At 44.2% G+C, this 20649-nt stretch overlaps 1 protein-coding gene across 1 annotated transcript in view; it reads right to left on the bottom strand.

Moving 5' to 3' along the window:
* XRCC4 (X-ray repair cross complementing 4) overlaps positions 1-20617 on the bottom strand; it is a 269105-nt gene extending 248488 nt beyond the window's left edge. Inside the window, exon 1 of the mRNA XM_024216445.1 lies at positions 20589-20617. The gene's annotated coding sequence lies outside the window, so the exon portion shown is untranslated. The remainder of the gene's footprint in view (positions 1-20588) is intronic.
* Between the last annotated feature and the right edge of the window lie 32 nt (positions 20618-20649).

Raw genomic sequence — 20649 nt, 5'->3', positions numbered from 1 at the left:
GAGGGTCTTCGGGGAAAAATAAAACATTTGTATAAATTTTCAATCTTTGTTAAAGTTCTGCATGCAACTCAGGGTTTTTCAGTAAATGTCAGCTCACTGTTTTGCTGATTAATTTTTCTGCCACTTTCAAAGCTTTTTTTTTTTTTTTTTCTCATAAAAAACTGAATCTTACAAAAACGTAATTCCCTCAGACACTGGATACCAAGCAAGGGGTAGTATTTAAGGAAGTTGGCTCTTCAATATTAGTTTTTCTTCACAAGCATTAAGGAATGTTGGATTGCACCGCAGTGAAAAGAAAGTTGCAGTCCAACAATTGTATCAAAGACACAGCAGGGGCATATTAAAGGAAAACTGCTATTTTGCTTGAACAGAGGGTAGTGAGGTACTCATTAGGAAAGTATAGCACAAGGTTGCTTCAATATTCTATCAGCGATAATAATTTATTCTTTCCAATCTCTAAACAAGGCAATTATATTGAGCACTGGCATCTAGCTCTGAAAGTGTTTATGTAGTGTCAAGGTCACGGTTTTCATGTACGCTATGTGATCAGTTAAGAGATGATAGCATAGAAAATTGAGCAGAAAAAGGGGAGAAAATTGGGAGAGATTTTTGTTAGTTTGCATTTTTCTTTTAAAAAAAAACAATTTTGCCATTTTTCCATAACATTTTAGAGACCTCATATATTATACAAGTAAAATCGTGTTAGAGTAACAACTACTTAACTTGCATTTTAGAGTCTTTCTAAAACCAAATGGCATGCATCTCTATCACTAAATTAATTGGATATGACTATAAAGTATGTTTTGTCAAGCAAAGTCTTATCAGTATCTCTATACTATTTGACTGTTAGCAAACTACTTATTTAGAAAAGGGCCTTGCAGTCATTAGTGCACAGTTTTTATATGTGCTTTTACTATGTATGTACTGAATAAAGAAAAATGAAAAGCTGCAAAAAGTTTGATTAACTTTTCTGTGATTTTTGCCCTAAAACTGAACTATTCAATATATCACTAACCTTATACTACTGGACGCGGAAAGGATATTTATTGAGTCTTGAAGAGTAGAGTACAGATATTGTTCTTCCTGGACATTAGTTAAATGTTTGCAGTGCATTCAGCATTACCAAAAAGCTTTTTGTTCCAGGTTTTGTAAACCCCTGCTGACACTAGCTGACTGAGGCCTTGTCTACACTACAGAGTTTTGTCGGTAAAAGTTATGCCGTTTTAATTAAAGAGCTCTACTTAAAACCGCTGTTGCATGTCCACGCTATGCTACTTGTGTTGGCAGACTGCATCCACACTAGCAGCTCTTGCATCGACAGAGAGCAGGGCACTGTGGGTAGCTATCCCACTGCGCAACTGGCTGCAGGGTGCTTTGGGAAGGGTTTGCAATGCAGAATGTAGCAGATACAGGCAGTAGCGTAGCTAGCGGGGTGCAGGGGAAGCAGCCGCTTCCCCTCAACACATTTCCCAAATGCGGCGCCTGCCGGGCCGGCGCTGGCAGCAGCACAGCCGGAGGAGGCATGGGGGGGGCGGGGCGGCAGGCGCGGACGGAGGAGCGAGGGGGCCAGCTCCCCGGCCATCGCACCCCACGCAGCCCCAACATCGCCGCAGGCGCAGCCACCTCCTGCGGCGGCTCAGGGCTCGGCGGCCAAGTGCTCCCCGCCCCGAGCCGGAGCTGGGATCCACCCACAGCGCGGGGCCGGGATCGGCCGGGGACAGGCGGTGGCGCAGGACAGAAGGTGAGCAGCGGGGGTCTGGTGCCTTGCACTGGGGGGGGGGTCCCCTCCGGGCAAGGGGCTCCCTGGGGCCGGGCCCACAGGGCAGGGGCGCAGGCCGCGCTGTCTGGACGGGGGGCCCTGGCGCGGCGCAGGAGCCTGGAGCCCGGGGCAGGGGGGACGGGACCCCGCAGGTGGGGCCGGGCGGTGCAGCCCAGCGGGGGACACCTGCAGAGTGGGCTGGGCAGGAGAGTCTCTCCCGGGACTGCGGGGGGATGGGGGTATCCGCACCCCCGGGAAGCCTGCAGGAGTCCTGAGTCGGGCCCCGGGGTTAATCTGGGGGGGAAACGGGAGGAGCCAAGGGGGGGGGCATGGCCAGAGGAGGAGCCAAGGGGGGGGCACCTTTTTTATGTTTGCTCCCCCTACACTTAGACCCTGGCTACGCCACTGGATACAGCGTCACATGATGCTGGTTTCTCAATCCCATCTTTCCATGGTCATTCTACTAGATTGCCAGCCGCTTTTCAAGTGTGTGGAGGAGAGTGTGTGACAGGGAATGTATGTGTGGGAGAGAGTGTGTATGTGAGAGACAGTGTGTGTTAGGGAAGTGTTGGTTGTGACGGGTTGAATCACAGAACCCCCCCTTGGGAGCTGCCACCTGATGTGCCAAGACTACCTCTGCACCTGCTTTCCCTGCCAGCTCGGGACCCTAGCACCCTGTCTTGCTGAGCCAGACACGCCCATCTGCTCCAACACAGACCCAGGGTCTGAATTACTTGCCCCAAAGCTGCAGACTTAAAGCAGCTTACAGAAGTGTTCTTGTCTTTAACACTCAGATGCCCAACTTCCAATCGGGTCTAAACCCCAAATAAATCCATTTTACCCTGTATAAAGCTTATACAAGGTAAACTCAAACTGTTCACCCTCTATAACACTGATAGAGAGATATGCACAGCTGTTTCCCCTCCTCCCCCAGGTATTAGTACATACTCTGGGTTAATTAATAAGTAAAAAGCAATTTTATTAAATACAGAAAGTAGGATTTAAGTGGTTCCAAGTAGTAACAGACAGAACAAAGTGAATTACCAAGTGAAATAAAATAAAACACACAAATCTAAGCCTAATACAGTAATACAGCTGAGTACAGGTAAAAATCTCACCCTGAGAGATGTTTCAATAAGTCTCTTTCACAGACTGGACGCCTTCCTAGTCTGGGCACAGTTCTTTCCCCTGGTATAGCCCTTGTTCCAGCTCAGGTGGTAGCTAGGGGATTCCTCATGATGGCTCTCCACCTTTGTTCTGTTCCACCCATTTATATATCTTTTGCATAAGGAGGGAATCCGTTGTCCCTTTGGGTTCCCACCCGCTCCTTCTCAATGGAAAGACACCAGGTTAAAGATGGATTCCAGTTCAGGTGACATGATCACATGTCACTGTAAGATTTCATTACCCACTTGCCAGCACACACACATACAGGAAGACTTACAAGTAAAACAGAGCCATCTGCAGTCAATTGTCCTGGTTAATGGGAGTCATCAAGATTCCGAACCACCATTAATGGCCCACACGTTGCATAATTACAATAGGCCCTCAGAGTTATATTTCATATTTCTAGTTTCAGATACAAGAGTGGTACATTTACACAAATAGGATGATCACACTCAGTAGATTTGTAATGACACCTTACAATAGACCTTTTGCATGAAGCATATTCCAGTTATATTAGCATATTTTCATAAAATCATATAGAATGCAACGTCACATTGGTGTTGGGGGAGAGGGAGTGTGTTGGCATGCTCTCTCTTTAAGTTCAGACAGCAGTTGGAAGCAAGCAGTCCTGAGGCAGGGGGAAGAGAGGACCACTACCCCGACACCAGCCCCCACTTCCCTCCCTGTCTCTGCACATCACAGCAGTCCGTCCCCCCCCCTCGCAGGAGTTCCCCCCCTCCCCTCGCAGCAGCAGACTGCCTGCTGCTGTGTTCCTAGTGCCAGAGAGAGCAGGATTCAACATTAATGATTTGCTTTTTGCTGCCAGAGTGGAGTGACATACTCAGCTGTCAGAACTTCCAAGAGCTTTGAAAGGGGAGGGGTGCATGCCTGTGAAGCTTGCCTGTGCATACAGGGCAGCAAAATTCAAAACAGTGAGGAAAGCAGTCATGGCAGGCATTGTGGGATAGTGGGGGAGGCCTTTTATAGCGACATTACGAACGCAGCATCTACACTGACACTTTGTTGTTTTAACTTTGCCACAAAAAGCTTTATGCCTCTTGTCAAGGTGGTTTTATTTTGCCAACAAAAGTAGCATTGCAGTGTGTTCATCTCCACTATTTTGTGAGCAAATGCTGCCTTTTGCTGACAAAATGGTGTAGACAAGGCCTGCGCCAGTAAAGCTGTCAGCATGCTGGCTCAGTGCATGTGTGTCTAAAGGGAATAGTTTCAATAGACCTGGTACGATGTCCTTGCCCTTTCCCTACCAGCAAGGCCTTCTGGTGATCCCACCTAGGGTTGCCAACTTTCTACGCACAAAACCGAACATCCTTGCCCTGCCCCCTGCCCTGAGGCCCCATCCCTCACTCCGTCCCCCCTCCCTCGGTCGCTCGCTCTACCCCACCCTCACTCACTTTCACTGGGCTGGGGCAGGGGATTGGAGTGTAGGAGGGGGTAAGGGCTCCAGCTGGGGGTGCAGGCTCTGGGGTGGGGCAGGGGAATGAGAGGTTTGGGGTGCAGGAGGGAGCTCAGTGCTGGGGGTTGGGGTGCGGGAGGAGGTGCAGGGTCCAGGAGGGAGTCTGGGTGAAGGAGGGGGCTCAGGCAGGCGGTTGGGGTGTGGGCTCTTGGAGGGAGTTAGGGTGTGGAGGGGATTCAAACCTGGGGCCAGGGGTTGAGGTGCAGGAGGGGGTTCGGGCTCCAACCAAGCGGCACTTACCTCAGGGGGTTCCCAGTCGGCGGCACAGTGTGGCTAATGCAGGCTCTCTGCCTGCCCTGGCTCTGCACGACGCCCAGAAGTGGCCGGCATGTCTGGCTCCTAGGTGCAAGGGCGGCCAGGCAGCTCTGCGCCCGTGGTTCCTTGCCAATAGGAACTGTGGAGCCGGCCCTCGAAGCTTCCCTGATTGCCCCTGCACGTAGAGGCCACAGGGACATGCCAGCTACTTCCAGGAGCCACATGGAGCCAGGGCAGGCAGGGAGACTGCCTCAGCCCCGGCTGAACTGCCAACCAGACCAGTGGTGCTGACCAGAGCAACCAGAGTCCCTTTTCGACAAGGCGCTCCAGTCAAAAAACAGATTCCTAGCAACCCTAATCCCACCTCCAGATAAGATTTCAAAAGCTTCCCCTACGCTGCATATAATCAAATACAAGTGGAGTCAGACTCTGTGCTGTCCTGAAAGTTATGAGCCTTCAAGCAGTTCAACTACATCACCATCGTGTGCAGACAATGACCCAGCCTGAGCCCAGTAATGTTTTAACACCATGAAATGATTTTGTTTCTTGCAGGATTATAAATCATAGACAGGTTTCAGAGTGGTAGCCTGGTTAGTCTGCATCAGCAAAAACAACTAGGAGTACTTGTGGCACCTTATAGACTAACAAATTTAATGGGCATAGACAGTAGCTAAGAAGGCAGTCAGATGATTGATGCAGTCAACTGCATTTATTGATGCAGGATTGGTTTCTAAAAATAACTGCACCACAATCAACCATACACATTTCTCCAAGATGTAACTGCTATACCTACTCTTAGGGCTTGTCTACACAGCAACATGCAGGAGAATTAAAACAAAATAACTAAAGCTGTGAAATTAAGACAAGTAATTGAAAGCATACACCCTGGACATTGGGAGCAGTGCATTATGGGCGGCTATCCCACAGCGCACCTCTTCTCATTCTGGCGCCGTGGGTTGTGGGAAGGGGGCGAGGCTTTCTGGGTCCTGTCCCAACGCCCCGTGATGCATCGCTTTCGCATCCCAGCGATCCCTGTGTTTCCGTCCACATTGGTGCCATTTGGAGCCATCTTTCAACACCATCTTTCAACGGTTTCTGTGCAGCGCGGTCTGTGTTCCGTTTTGGTCTGCGGGAAATGGAGCCCGAAATGCTGAGAAGAATGCTGACAAGTCTCGCCAGCACGTCACGTTTGGCAGTCAAGCTATTCCTTAAGATCCAAAGTGACAGTGAGGAGTCCAACAATGATATCGAGGAGTCCAATGATGATTTCGAGTCATGTAACGTGTACGACACGAAATTGCTTGTGGCATTCACGGACATGCTCAGCAGCGTGGAACGCCGCTTTTGGTCTCGGGAAACAAGCACTGAGTGGTGGGATCACATCGTCATGCAAGTCTGGGATGATGAGCAGTTGCTGCAGAACTTTTGGATGAGAAAAGCCACTTTCATGTGACTGTGAGGAGCTTGCTCCCACCCTGCGGCGCAAGGACACAAGATTGAGAGCTGCCCTGCTGGTGGAGAAGCGGGTGGCTATTGCAATCTGGAAGCTGAAAACTCCAGACAGCTACCGATCGGTCGCTAACCAGTTTGGAGTGGGAAAGTCGACCGTTGGAATCGTGTTGATGCAAGTTTGCAGCGCCATTAATCGCATCCTGCTCAGAAGAACCATGACTCTGGGTAACGTGCATAACATTGTGGCTGGCATTGCACAAATGGGTTTCCCTAACTGTGGAGGGGCAATAGATGGGACGCATATTCCTATTCTGGCACCACCCCACCTAGCATACGAGTACGTTAATCAAAAGAGGTATTTCTCTATGGTTCTCCAGGCGCTTGTGGATCACCGTGGGCGTTTCATTGACATTAACGCAGGCTGGCCCGGAAAGGTGCATGATGCACGCATCTTTCGAAACACTGGCCTGTTCAGGAAGCTGTAGGCCGGGATTTTTTTTCCCAGAGCGGAGGATCACAGTAGGGGAAGTCGAAATGCCCATTGTGATCCTTGGAGATCCCGCTTACCCGTTAATGCCGTGGTTCATGAAATCCTACACAGGGAGCCTTGACAGCAGCAAGGAACGGTTCAACTATAGGCTGAGCCGGTGCCGAATGACTGTGGAGTGTGCTTTTGGCCGTTTAAAGGGCCGCTGGCGATCTCTGTATGGGAAGCTGGACTTGGCCGAAAACAGTATCCCCGCGGTTATATCCGCATGCTGTACCCTCCATAATATTTGTGAAGGGAAGGATGAAAGATTCAGTCAGGCATGGACCGTCGAGGTTCAACACCTGGAGGCTGAATTTGCACAGCCAGAGAGCAGGGCTATTAGAGGGGCCCAGCACGGGGCTGCAACGATTAGGGATGCCTTGAGGGACCAATTTGAGGCTGAAAACCAGCAGTAATGTCTGGTGCCCTGCACGGGAGTGAAGTGCAGTGGTTCCAATATTAGTAGGAATCTGTGTTTGTTAAGCTGATTTGCAGTGCCTGTTTCTTTCCTGGGCTAAGGTATCTTTTACTTTATGCAATAATAAAGACTGTTTTCAAAGCCAAAAAATCCATTTATTGAAAACAAAATGCATTTATTGAAAAGAAACACAACTGCCTGAAAATCAGAAAGGGCAAAGGGGTCGGGTGGGGAATGGTACAATCACAGATTTGTGTATGTCCTGTCTGGAGTGCTGTGCAATCAGTGCTGCACTTCAGGATGGCTATACTGCATGGTGATGGGGGTTGAGTGCAGAGGGTAAGGGTCGTAGTTTTCAGGGCTGGGTGGTGAAGATACAGGTGTTGGAGGCAGCTGGTGGCGGTAAGAACACGGATGTTGGGGAAAGTGGGTTGGAGGTGACATGGGGGCACAAGGGAAAGAGTTTTGGGACAAGGGCTGCAGGGGGGGGGCGGGCGCAGTAGTGCTCCGCCTGCATGGCTACGAGCGCCTGGATAGAGTCCACTTGGTGCTCCATGATGCTTATCAGCCGATCCGTGCTTTGCTGCCGGTGCTCCGTACTTCGCCGCCAGTGCGCTGTGTTTTCCTGGTGGATCCTGCTTTCGCTCTCCCACCACTCCTGCGCTTTTTAATTCTCTTTAAGAGATTGATGCATCACTTCTTGCAGCATGTCTTCTTTGCTTTTTCGCGGTCTCTTCCAGAGTTTTTGCAGTCTCTCAGCCGGTGATAACACGGACAGCTGAGATCTCAAGGTTGCATCTGTAAAGGTAAAATGCAACACTTAACAGAGGCAGCATTGTTTATACCAGACAGAGTAATGATTCCCCCACACTTAAGGAGGGCACACACAGTCTACACAATAGCATAATTTTCCCATCCCAAAGAGAGCACACATAACCCACGGGAGCCCCAAAATGGTAAGGGGGACTGATTGTTTCAGGGCTGTACTGTCCTCTGGGTTTCTATGCCTTGGGGAGAGCCAACAACTGCTGGGGGAACCTACACTGAACACTGTCTCAACATTTTTCACAGGAGTTAATCCTGGAAGATATCTCGCTGCTGAGGGTGACCTGGGAAGCAAGGGAGGGTCTTCTACTGCAATGCGGCTTCCACCCTGGCCCATATGCAGCTTGCCTGTGTGCAGCAATGGTCCCCCCGCCCCTCGTGGCACAGTGGCGCAGACACGTTAGCCTGACTGGGACAAGGACCCCGGTGGCTCTCCCAAGAAACCTGCACAAGCGCATTGCCCATGTTCTGGATGAGACTTTCAAAGAGATTACCGAGGCCGATTACTGCAATGTGATAGACCACATCAATGCAGTATTCCGCATCTAAGCATGCAAGCAGCCCTAACCCTCCTCTCCCAAAGAGCCCGCACTGAAAAAATTCCTTCCCGAAAAAAAAAACTTCCCGAAAAAAAGCCGCTTACTGGGAACCTGCTCTTCTGTTTGTCCTCCAACAAGTACCGGTCGCTGCGACTGGCTACCTTCCTCCTGGCTCAAGAAGAGTTCCTGGCTGCATGCCTCCAGGGATTCTGGGGAGTCTCCCCCTGCTCCAGCACCCTCACTCCCACTTTCCTCCTCCTCCCGCTCTGAAGTGTCCATGGTGGTGCTCGGAGTGGAGGTGGGGTCACCCCCAAGTATCGCATCCAGCTCTTTGTAGAATCGGCAGGTTGCGGGGGGAGCACCCGAGCGGCCGTTTTCCTCACGGGCTTTGTGGTAGGCATTCTGCAGCTCCATCACTTTAATCCTGCACTGCAGTGCGTCCTGGTCATGGCCCCTTTCCATCATGGCCCTTGATATCTGCCCGAAGGTATCATAATTCCTACGGCTGGAGTGCAGCTGGGACTGGACAGCTTTCTCCCCCCAAACACTGATGAGGTCCAGCAACTCGCCATTGCTCCATACTGGAGCTCGCTTGGTGCGTGGAGGGATGGTCACCTGGAAAGATTCGCTGATAGCACTCCACGCCTGGCTGAGCAAACAGGAAGGGGATTTTTAAAATTCCCGGGGAATGTAAAAGGAGGGTCTGACAGTTGGTCACCTGAGGCCAGGGCAGTAGAGTTCAAACTGATGACCAGATTGGCTAGAACAGGCATTGTGGGATACTGCCGAATACTTCTGGAGGGCAATCAGAGCGCATTGGGCGGCCACACTGGCGCTGCAGCGCAGCAGCACAATACTCTTTATTCCTCTTGGGGAGGTGGAGTACCAGCAGCGCTGTAGCCCCGGAGATACAACGCTGTACGTGCCTTGGCAGTGTGGACGGGGAGTGAGATACTGCACTGTACGCGGCTTTATTGCGCTGTAACTCGCAAGTGTAGCCAAGGCCTAAATGTTCTCTTTCAGAAGTAGTGTGGCCTGAACATACCTATGTAGGCAAGCCCTTAAACAGAACTTAAAAGGCACCAGAGGCACTAGTAAATTACAATGGCACTTATCTTCTCTCTTATCCCCTCTCATCAGAAATAAGCACTCGATGGGGGCAAGACACAGGGTGAAAAAACGAAGCCTGTCTGCAAGGCCTTGTCTGCACTGGGTTTTGTGCACTGGCATAGCTACACCGGTGCAAATCCCTAGTGTACACACACTACGCTGGTGTAAAAATTGACTTGCGATGGTGCAGTTGACCCTGGTTTTAAAACAATTTTTGTCATCTAGACAGACACTGGTGCAAGTTTTTTGGTGGTGGGTTTTTTTTCTTTTAAAGACTGAAGCAGTGAATCTACACTAGAGTTTGCACTGTGTAGCTACCCTAGTGCAAAAACTAATGTAGCCAAGTCCTTAGTCTGGGGGGAGATGAGACAAAGGACTATGGGTATATCTATACAATAAAACAAAAATGTGATTGTAGTGTGGGTAGGTATACCCATGCTATCTTTAATCTAGCTAATGACTTCAGCACAGGCTAGCAATCCAAGTTCATACCAAGGGTCTCTGGCACGTTTGTACTGGGATTACTAGCTGTGCAGAACTCTGTGCCGCCACCTCTTCATTACTCATTACTCGTGCTGGTTAGATTTAAAGCAACGCAGGTATGCCTTTCTGTTTACAATCACACCTTTGTTGTACAGACATACCCTGAGAATGTCTGGAAGAGTCTGGGGGAGGGTGAGAAAGCAAGACAAGAGACAGAGAGTAAAGATGGAATGGAATATGATCTAACAGCAGTGAAGGATGTGTTTGTTTAATTCTTTGACTCAGGTTTATTTTCTCAGACTGCTATACATTTAAATGGTCCTAGCTAGACTTTAAATAGCATTAGCTAGACTTTAACATCTGACTGATCTGAATAGGTGATCTACTTCATACTTTTCCCGCTGTTACAGTTTTTATGGAGAGACTTTTTACATTACATTGTATATTAACCTAGCAAAAATTTCATGTACAAAAGACTCTTTCCACAACAAGGAATTATTAGGAATGGGTATTTTAAAAAAAGTGAAGAAAAGCTTAGATTCTGTAAAAAAGATAAAACTGCAGAAAGACAATGTCTATTTTTCCACTCCTCCAACTAATGATAGTGTTAAGGATGGAGAGGGGAAACTTCTATAATATTGATTTTATGTTTACATTTGGGTTACAAGTCAGTAAGTAACTAACCTAGCTATGGTGATCATTCAATATTCTTCAGCTGTGTTTCTGATTTTAAATTAATGAATCTGTAACACCACAATTGTTAATATGTCTTATTTAGAGCTGAGATCTGATACACTAAGTTTATTCAAAGACCAGAAAGTCTATCCTGTAAAAGCAAAAGAAGTACTAATTCTTTGAATGTTAACTTCTTTAAGAGTCCAGTTCAGTAAATCAATGTGTTACAAGGACATCCTGAAAACGCTCAACAGCAACATAAAGATATCTAAAGAAGACAACAGAATGCGTGTCATTTAAGATAGTGAGTTGAGTTAAACCAATAGATAGGAAACAACAAGATGGTTAATACTTTGGTCTGGGATTTAAATATTTGGCTCTTGAACACTTTCCCAGTTACCCAAGGAAAGAGAGAAGTTGGAGGGTTCTTGGGAAAATTTTATTAACGTGGAAAAATGCATTTTAATTAAAAAAATAGTAGTTACACACCTACTCCTACTCCCCCTACAGCCATGAACTATGGGAGGAAAAAAATAGATTATCCTATGTAATTTGAGACCTAAACACAAGAGATTATTTTAGGCCCCGATCCTGCAAACCTTATGCATATGCTTAACTTTAGACACTGTGAATAGCCCCATTGTTTTCAACTGAACTTTTCATACTGCATGCAGTTAAACATCTGCAGAACTGGAGCCTTGGACTGTAAACTCTTTAGGGCAGGGAACATATCTGTATATCTGTAGAAAGTCTATGCAGCAGAGCTCTGAACCTGGTCAGGCCTTCTAGGTATTTTATCAAGAAAGTAAAATAATTCTAATTAGCAACCAACCATGGAATGTTTGAAACTAAACTAATTTGAAACCTGAACCAAAGACTCTATTACCACATAGATGGGATAATCCCTTTAAAAAATTCTGTTTAATAGCTACCACCTACATTTTATTCTCAGCAATCTTCACTTTTTTAACAGTATTAGGGCCCATTCTTGAGCAAGTAGGGCCATTCTCTTCAATGGGAACATTCATGGTAATGACCATGTAATGCTTCATCTAGCCTAGGATTTAAGGTGTGATATTATTGGGTTAGTTAACTAACATGCTAACGTCACACCTTAAATTATAGCCTAGACAAGGCCTCAGTGTTTTCAAGACTGGGTCCTTAATTTTCAGTGTATTCGTCACTTAAGCACTAAATATACCATACACAGAAAAAACAATTTTTCAATCTGTGCAATCAATTCCTGTTTAGTTTGCAGTTACATTACCCTATCGTGAAGTTTCAAACGTTATTAATACTATATAGCTCTCTAGTGTTATGCATCGCCCACTGCATTTTTAAGCATGTTCACATAAAGCTAAAATCAACTTTTATTTGGTTTGCATCAAGCAGACAAAATCATGATAAAACTCCAACTAAAATAATGTATGTTGTGAGCCATGGTGGGAAAGTCTTAGAAAAAAGTTCAGTATTGCCAGTTGTCAAGATTTTATCACTAGTCTCATGGTATTTAAAGCAGCAGCTCCATGAGTCCTCTAATTATATGAACAGCTCAGTTTGCATTTATCCCCAAAAAGTAAGTTTCTAGCCATCATGTTTGCAGAGAAAATATTGAAGATATGACTCAAGTGTAACATAAAGGCTCAAAAAAATCAATGATGATTTGAATCAAATGATTCAATCAATCAAATGATTTTGGAGGCCTGGGTCATGCTTTTATAACACTTGCGATTGGTGATACTGAAATCCTTAGTGTAGACAAGATCTAAGAAAGGTATTTCCTAAATTTAAAATATATTTTTTTTACCTATGTATGAAGAAATGTATTTTCTTGACTAAGGATAAGGGAAAACAAGCTCTTTTGTTCTCTCTAAAGGTGCATTCAAGAGGCTATCAAAACTGAGTCTCATAAGAGCATTTCCTTTGCCATCTATCCTAGTGGTACTCCAGTGAAAAAACTGTTGATTATATTGGGGGAGGGGAGGAGGGAGGCAAGGGGAAAATGTTGCTCTCTGATGTGCATCCATGTCTCCCATTGAAATTAATGCTTCAGCCCAGACAGTCCCCCCATTGCATCCATAGGCATTTTAAGTTATACTCCCTGTATTACTTTTATTTCAAGATTAATTTTCATGTGGTGAAATTTAATATAAATCCACACAATACAATTTTTTTCTAGCAACTTTCTAAGCTGTTCTAATTTGTTCAGATTCAAAAACCTGAGGAAAGATTAATTGAAAAACTTCCTCCATACGCTGAACACAGCTAACTGCATATAGAAAGCCCTGTGCTCCCTCTTTCCTGTCCAGTTACTAGGTTGAAAATAGTGGCCTGTAAGATCCTTTTGTAGGCCTATAAACAAACAATCCCTTTCATAATCATTTGCCTTATTTGTAAAAACAAATGCAGCTTGTGATAGGATAGACAGCCTCACTTTGCTCTTGCATTAATTTTTTTCTTCTAATATAAACAATAATTTGGCTAAATTTTTGTCCTTATGCAAAGTTCTCATTCCCTCTGTCATTGTGTGAGTGAACCAATTACAGCTAAAGATCAGACTTTTTTTTTTTTGGGGGGGGGGGGGGGGGGGGCATCTCTGATCTATCCATCTGGTCTGTTTGAGGACACCCATTCACACAATGAATGCTAGACTGAAAACTCATCTACAAGTCTGTGTAGCAGATGTAGGATTGTTTGTATTATTCCAATGAGATAATTCCCAAAACTTTCAATCCCTCAGTACCTTTTATTAAACAATCTTTTGTAAGGTTACTAGGATGTCTCTGAAGGGAGTAACTGTGGTGGTCTCTGCTTATTCATTTGATGAAAATACTTTATTGTGTAAGTCAGAAGTTCTCTCCTCATATTGAGTTAATATTCATTAGAACCTATTGCGTTATATTAGCAAACTTCAGTAACTTTTTAATAATTTGTTTTTGAATGTCTCCTAAGCTCACGTCAATTTGCTATCATAAAGAATCCAGTAAGTATCTCATTTATGACAGAAGGAAAAAAGGCCTATATCATAGTAATAACTTTAACATTTATTTCTAGTAATAATCTTTGCACTCGCAGGGCCTTTCCTCCAAGGAATCCAAAAAAGCACTTTACAAAACTACATATTATCTCAATTGCAGAGTTGGGGGTGAGGGGAGGGAAGCAGCACAGAGAAGCTGAGTGACTTGCATAAGGCCACAAAAGTCAGTATCAGAGTAAGGAACAGAACTTTTTAGTGCAAAATCTTCTATCTTTTCCGATAATTTTAACCTTTTTCCTAAAAGGCAAAAACAAATTGAAAGATAATGTAACAAAATATTTGGAATTTTAAAAAAAATAATGTGCCTTTCTGCTAAATTGCTTTACTCTATTTTCTTTCTTGTAGAATGCTGCTCTTTGGGATGGTCTGCACTGGACTTCAAAGAGCATGCTGAAGCTGTCTAAATATGTGGCTTGTGATACCATTATTGTCTATTTTAGAAATAGCTTTCTAACCTAGTTGTGTAGTGGGAAATAGTCTAGAGCATGATTAGTAACTATTTATGTGCATTATTTTATTCTTCCATCTTTTTCCTAGTAACTACAACCACCAGGGTCCATTCTTTGCCAGATTACAGCTGAGAAAGTCAACTGAATCTTATTACCCAGACAAATATTCATACCAGCTCAAGATAGAATTTGGGCATAAACTTAACTGATTTTACCTACCTTTCCAGAAGTAGGACATCCCTGAATCTGTCTAAATCTTATTCCCCTTACTCATACAAAACTCTCATTGGCCAATAGCAAGATCTGCCATCTATTTCCCACATGCCAGAAAAATCCCTCGAAGAAAGAAATTTAAAATTAAATTTCTTTACTAGTTTGACCAATTAGGCTTATGAGGTTCAATACCTACAAAATATAAGTTAAGGAGTACATTTTAGTTAACATCTTAATTAGAATCTGCAACCCAGAACAGATGCAAATACAACCATCAAAAGTCAATCACATCCAAATGGCACAGAAAGACAAATGTGTGCTATGACAAGGCATCCAGACAGAATGATGTAGGATCCAGTGAGGTTCACGTCATGGATACACAGATATAGCACAGTAGTGGGTACAATGGAATAAAATGAAACGCAGTGGTCAAGGTTGTTCATTTAAGAGGTAAGTCATCACTCTTGTACAATCCTCTGTTAAACAATGTCCCAACAGTCCACATGCTTTGTTCAAATTATGAGGTCTGAAGCAATATAATGCCTTCGGGCCAGGTTTTTCAAGGTATTTAGACATCTAAAGATAGCACAGGTACCTGTTACATTTTCAGAATCTCACTGGGCACCTATCTTCATCTTTAGGCACCTAAACAGCTGAGAAATCCAGCCCTTTGAGACTTTATGACAGGTACCAAAATACTACAATGAGGGGTGCACTAGAGCGTACATACTGTATATCATAGCCCTTTGAAAATTGCACAAACTGATGTATAGCATATCCAACCCAGTCAGCAGTCTGGTTACTACCTATGTACACATGTGCTAGAAAGTCTCAGACATATTTGAATTGCATTTTCTATTGGGAAAGGGCCTACCTAATGGTGTAAGGAATACGGCACCTGCTGTTCCAAACAGCATCATTCATACACCCATTAAACATGTCATTGCAATATTCTTTGACATATAGCTCTGTGCCTCTATATATGCAGAGGCATAGTATTGTGCCCAGGAGTGCAATACATATTGCTGCACTGCTGTGATAATGATGCATAGCTATTGTCTGCATCTCTCTCGTATGGTATATCAACTTACAATGTACTTGCCATATGTGATTGCAAATTTTTGTTCTTCTAGCTGTCCTGAGTTCAACAATTTGTTGCCCAAGCTAGGTAGGAAACACCTAGCTGTTTTTGCAGTAAACCTTATGACAAACCTCAGCACAACTGCCCTCTTCTGATGCCATCTGTGATGTCCTTAACTGTTGCGAGCTCACTATTAAACTTTCACGAAGGAATGATGCCACGTGTGGTCCCACCTGCCTGCCACTAACAGTCATTAGCACATCCAGGCACCACAAACTCCATTGTGCCTTCAACATTCTCATCAAAACCCTGAGACAGGTACACCAGCTATTTATGTCATTCACCTTGAATGGTCTCTTGAAATGTGTTAACTATTTATGCTAAACAATCTATCACAGCTAAATACAATGTGGAACACTCTGATTACGCTTCTCAGACCTGAAGAAGAGCTCTGTGTAAGCTTGTCTCTCCCACCAACAGAAGTTGGTCCAATAAAAGATATTACCTCACCCACCTTGTCATTCTACGAAATAAGCAGTTTTAAGCGGGGAAAAAGTCAATGTTACATACATGACTCCTGATCATAAATCTGAGTGACACAGTCTGAAGCAAGCAGTTCTAATCAGGTATGTAGTCATACTACTAGGCTTACACAGCCCCCATGTGTATTCCTATAGCAGAAGTATGTTTTTTCTGGCTTAGAATAAATTGTGTGTCCTATACGCTATTCATTGATTTATAATTATAATTTGAAGTTACTGCAAGCTACATGAACACTTTTTTATGCATTTCATGACCTATTTTAAGGCAATAAAAATTAGTGATGGATATGGTATAAAAATATGAACTGATTTACATAAATCACACCCTTATTCCCAGCTTTAGACTTGCTCATGTAAAACTTGCAGTTTCACACCGTGTCTCAAGATGCACTGCTTTCTCAGTATGCAAAATGATTGTTCTGCCCTTATGTATATGCAATTGTTTTCTAGAGCATATGTACGTGTATCTGTCATGTCAAAAGCCCATGGTATTTTTCACTTGACTCTCATTTTAGTTACTATTAATCTAAAACAGCTCTTCTCCCTCTCAAGATCCTGTTAGCCTTTATGAAAGTAGAAGAAAATGCCAGGGGCTAAAAAACTACATCATGTACAACTTGACACACGTTACTCAGGATTGTGTGTGCATTTTATGGCAACTTAAAACCTTATTCTCTCTATAGACACTTTTCAGCAAATTCTTTGATATGCTCTATCGCTTAAACAATTCAAATGGAACACAAAACAATCCCTTCACTTTCAGCTGTATTTGACAGTACAGCTAACAGAAGAGTTTCTGTTGATTATTTTTTTATTACAAAACAGAAACCAAACACCACTCATTAAAACTGGTTTATTTCACTCTCTTAAAAAAAAAAAAAAAAAAAGAAAGAAAACAGGCAACTGGTATCTTTTATGCCTGCATTTGGATCAAAGACTGCAATCTCACCAGATGTCTCCACCCTAAGCTAGACACAGTGAATATTTGGATGGGAAAACTTTGAGGAAAACTGCTGCAGGATGCGGTGTTGGTAGTTCATAAGTGGCACTCTTCAAGTCTGCATTTAACCTATACCATAGCATTAACCTAAGGGGCACCGTGCTGTTGGAGATGCCAGTTTTCAAATGAGATATTACTGAAATCCTCAGCATCCACGATCATTAATGATCCCATGATACTTTTTCTACAAGAGCAGAGATGGTAAGTCTAATATTCTAGTCAAATTCCAATTTAGGTAATTACAACCTACATTTCCTCTGCAATTTCCAATTAAACTGAAGACAATATTCTGCTTCTCCTATAGAATCTAAATTATATACAGTACAGTGATTATCACTTAAAAGTGAAATTCCATGTTTAGTGATGTTGAAAAAAGTTCCAAATCATTTCAATGCATTGCAATTTTGGTTATAGTGAATTGCCACTGAAAGCCAAGTTGTTCTCTGGGGGGGGGAAGAAGATTGCATTGTAAGGGCAACTTATATGTTTAAATGCAAAAGCTGATGAATATGTTTGTTTCAATGGCCCATAAATGTTTGGTTTGAATAAAAGATTGCCTAGATTTATTAGAGAAGTAAGTTTTTATAAGTGTATCCTTTATTATATTGCTATTTTCTGACTTCCTAAAGCAACATTTCACAGGAAATCAACAGATATCCCTTTGTCTCCTCCAGGTGGGGTGGAATTATTCTTCATCTTTTTCCAGTGATAGAAGAAGAATACTGTCACAAGATTCTGTATTGCATAAAGACTCCCGCCCTCTTTAGACTGACAGCACTAATAAGTCCAACACTTGAAGTATGAACCTTCAAAAACAGAGGCCCCAAATCAAGACTGTCATTCTTATTTACAGTTATTTAAGCACCAGCAATCTTAAAATGTTCAGTTCTTCAATAAACTTTTAGAAAACAGATCAGTGGTGACAGCAACATCCAGTTACCTTAATGTAAATATAATAGTCATGATGAAGCTCTTCCACCAAAATTGACATTCACACATGTAGTCTTGTCTTACTGAAATTCCTCAGAGGATGAAAGCTAACTTACAAAACAAACACACCCCACATCAGTTTCATGGTGAGCCAACAAATTAAATCCTGTCCACTGCAAAGACCCTGGAGGTAGATGTAGACCCTCTTCAAAACCAGGTGCCGGATGAAAGAGTCACTATGGATTTCATAATCTAACAGGCTTCCTAATGCATGTAATGATTTCAGTGAGCCAACAACGTAAAATAGCACACTGGGCAATTAAAAAATTAAGAGGTTTTAATTAATTTGTGCCTTTTAATAGTTAGTTGTGAGAAAATGTGTTGTAGCCCTGACACAAATATTACTGTATCTTTATTCAAGCATTTCCAAGTTGGCCTCACCATCAAGTCTGGTGCATAAACTTAAAACCCCCCACCAATGTAGTACTTCCATAAAGAAAAGGAGGATAATGAAATGAGCAAGCACACAGGAGCTGCAGTAAGACCTGAGCAGGAGAGACTGATAGATGAATCTGCTTCTTTCTAAGTCTACTCTGCTATCTCATGTGCTTCCAGCAGTGACAGAGAGAATCATTCTAAATTTACCTGCAAAATCAAACCAGTTATTAAAATACCCTTCTTTTTTGTGCTTCATTAAAACAATGGACTTTTTTATTCCTTGATTCATCACATTTTACAATAAAAATATAAGTCCCACTGTTGATGAATTCACTGAGCTGTGTCTACACTGCCACTTTCAGCACTAAACCCCTGAACGACTAAAGTTTTGAAAAAACACCCCCGCCCCGAGCGACAAAAGTTTTAGCACTGAAAAGTGCCAGTATAGACAGTGCTTTATCGCCGGGAGCAATAAAGCTACCACCCCTGGTTCAGGGTGTTTATTTTTTACCGCCGGGAGAGCTCTCCCCCAGCGATAAAGCAAGACTATACTGCCCAAGTCACAGTGCTGCCGTGGCCGCACTGTAATGTGGGCAGTGTAGATATACCCTAAATAAAACAAGTAGAAAATGATGTTACCTCAGCACTGCAATTCTACATTTCTGAGTCACGCTTATAATGAAATCATTTCACTTTACGTACTTCACATAACAAGAAGTAACCATACAAGGGTTCACAAATACTGTATCATGGCCATGGCGCAAAGCGTGATAAACTAAATCTTTAAAGGTTCCCTTGTCTACTACAGCATACCAAGCAGTTCTACTATGAGTTAAAAAACAAGTCAAAGGAAAATCAGAGGCATCCTTTAAATCAGAAATGCCCACAAAAATGTATTAGAGCTGCCCCTATCTTTTCAAAGAGACAGGCAGGGTTTTAATCGCATGACTGCCAATTACAGTTCTTGGATTTTGTATCTATAGCTTGTTCAGTTTGAAGTGAAGCGACAACAAGATGTTCTAGGATAGGTCTCATGTATGAAAAAAGTAGATATTTATTTAGCGAATGGGAGCTGGTGATATATATTCCTACAGATTAGGACAAAAAGATGACAAATATTCCATTACAATAGTAGTTTAGAGCTGTTAAATTAAATGGAATATCATTTCCCAGTAAAGACCTGCATCTGTATATATGAATCTTTGCTTGTTAACTTTAGAAACAATTTGCCCAGCATTGATCAGCAAGAAGAACTCTTCATTTACAGGTACTCAGTTACAATCAAAATGAGAGATTCATTCTTCATTCCAGCAGCTTTTATCCTAAGAGGGCAAAAGGAAGCCAAGTCTGATGCATGTACAAAAAGTGCACTCATACCATTAATGTAAAAGCAGACATCTAAGCCAATGAACTGAGCAGGGCTACCAACTGTAGCGCTTCAGTGTAGACATTACTTATGCTGGCAGGACGGGTTCTCCCATTGCTGTAATTAATCCACCTCCCAGAAAGGCAAAAGAATTCTTCCATCAACCTAGTACTGTCTACACCAGGGGTTAGGTCAGCCTAGCGATATCATTCAAGGATGTGGATATTTCACACCCGGATCTATGCCGATGCAAGTTCCCAGTATGGATCAGTCTAAAGGATATGGAAGAAAAAACCCTCCTACTAGGGCTTGAAACGCACACGCCTGCTAGAGTGGTGGTGGTGGGGGCACAGAGTCCCAGACACTGCCCCCAACCCAAGCAATGCTTCTGGGATTACCCCCATGCTGCTGCCCCTAGACCCTGCTCAGGCGGGGTCAGAGAGGCGAGGGCGAGGCCTCGGCACTCCCCCCCCCCCGTCTCTGCTCCCACCCTCAGAAATCCCCCCGTCACTGGTGGTGGGAAAGGTGCCCATTACCCCACAGCTCTGATAGCCCCTAGGAGGATCCTGCCCTTCCCCTGCTTCAGTTATATCCTCCCCCCGCCCCGCCTGCCAGACCAAGGCGGCAGCGCGGACGCAGTGAGCTGGTTGCTTCTCAGTTTCTCTGCTGCCCCGGGGGGCGCCGCCAGCACTACGACGAGGGCAGGACGCGACCCGCGCCTCGTTGGCCGCCCAACAGCAGGCCCAGGACCACCTGCCCGCAGGCTCAGACTGAGCGTCGGCACAGCCTCCCCTTCCCCCCGCTCCCGCGGACAGAGCCCAGCCCCGTGTGCGCCTCACTCCCTACCTCACTGCCACAGCCCGCTTCCGCGTTCCCCAGTTCCGAAGAGGAGGGGCCTTACTGCAGC

This window comes from Terrapene carolina, unplaced genomic scaffold, assembly GCF_002925995.2.
Source record: "Terrapene carolina triunguis isolate 2854851 unplaced genomic scaffold, T_m_triunguis-2.0 Scaffold69, whole genome shotgun sequence".
Classification (NCBI taxonomy): domain Eukaryota; kingdom Metazoa; phylum Chordata; order Testudines; family Emydidae; genus Terrapene; species Terrapene triunguis.
This window is presented reverse-complemented; position numbering and strand designations above follow the sequence as displayed.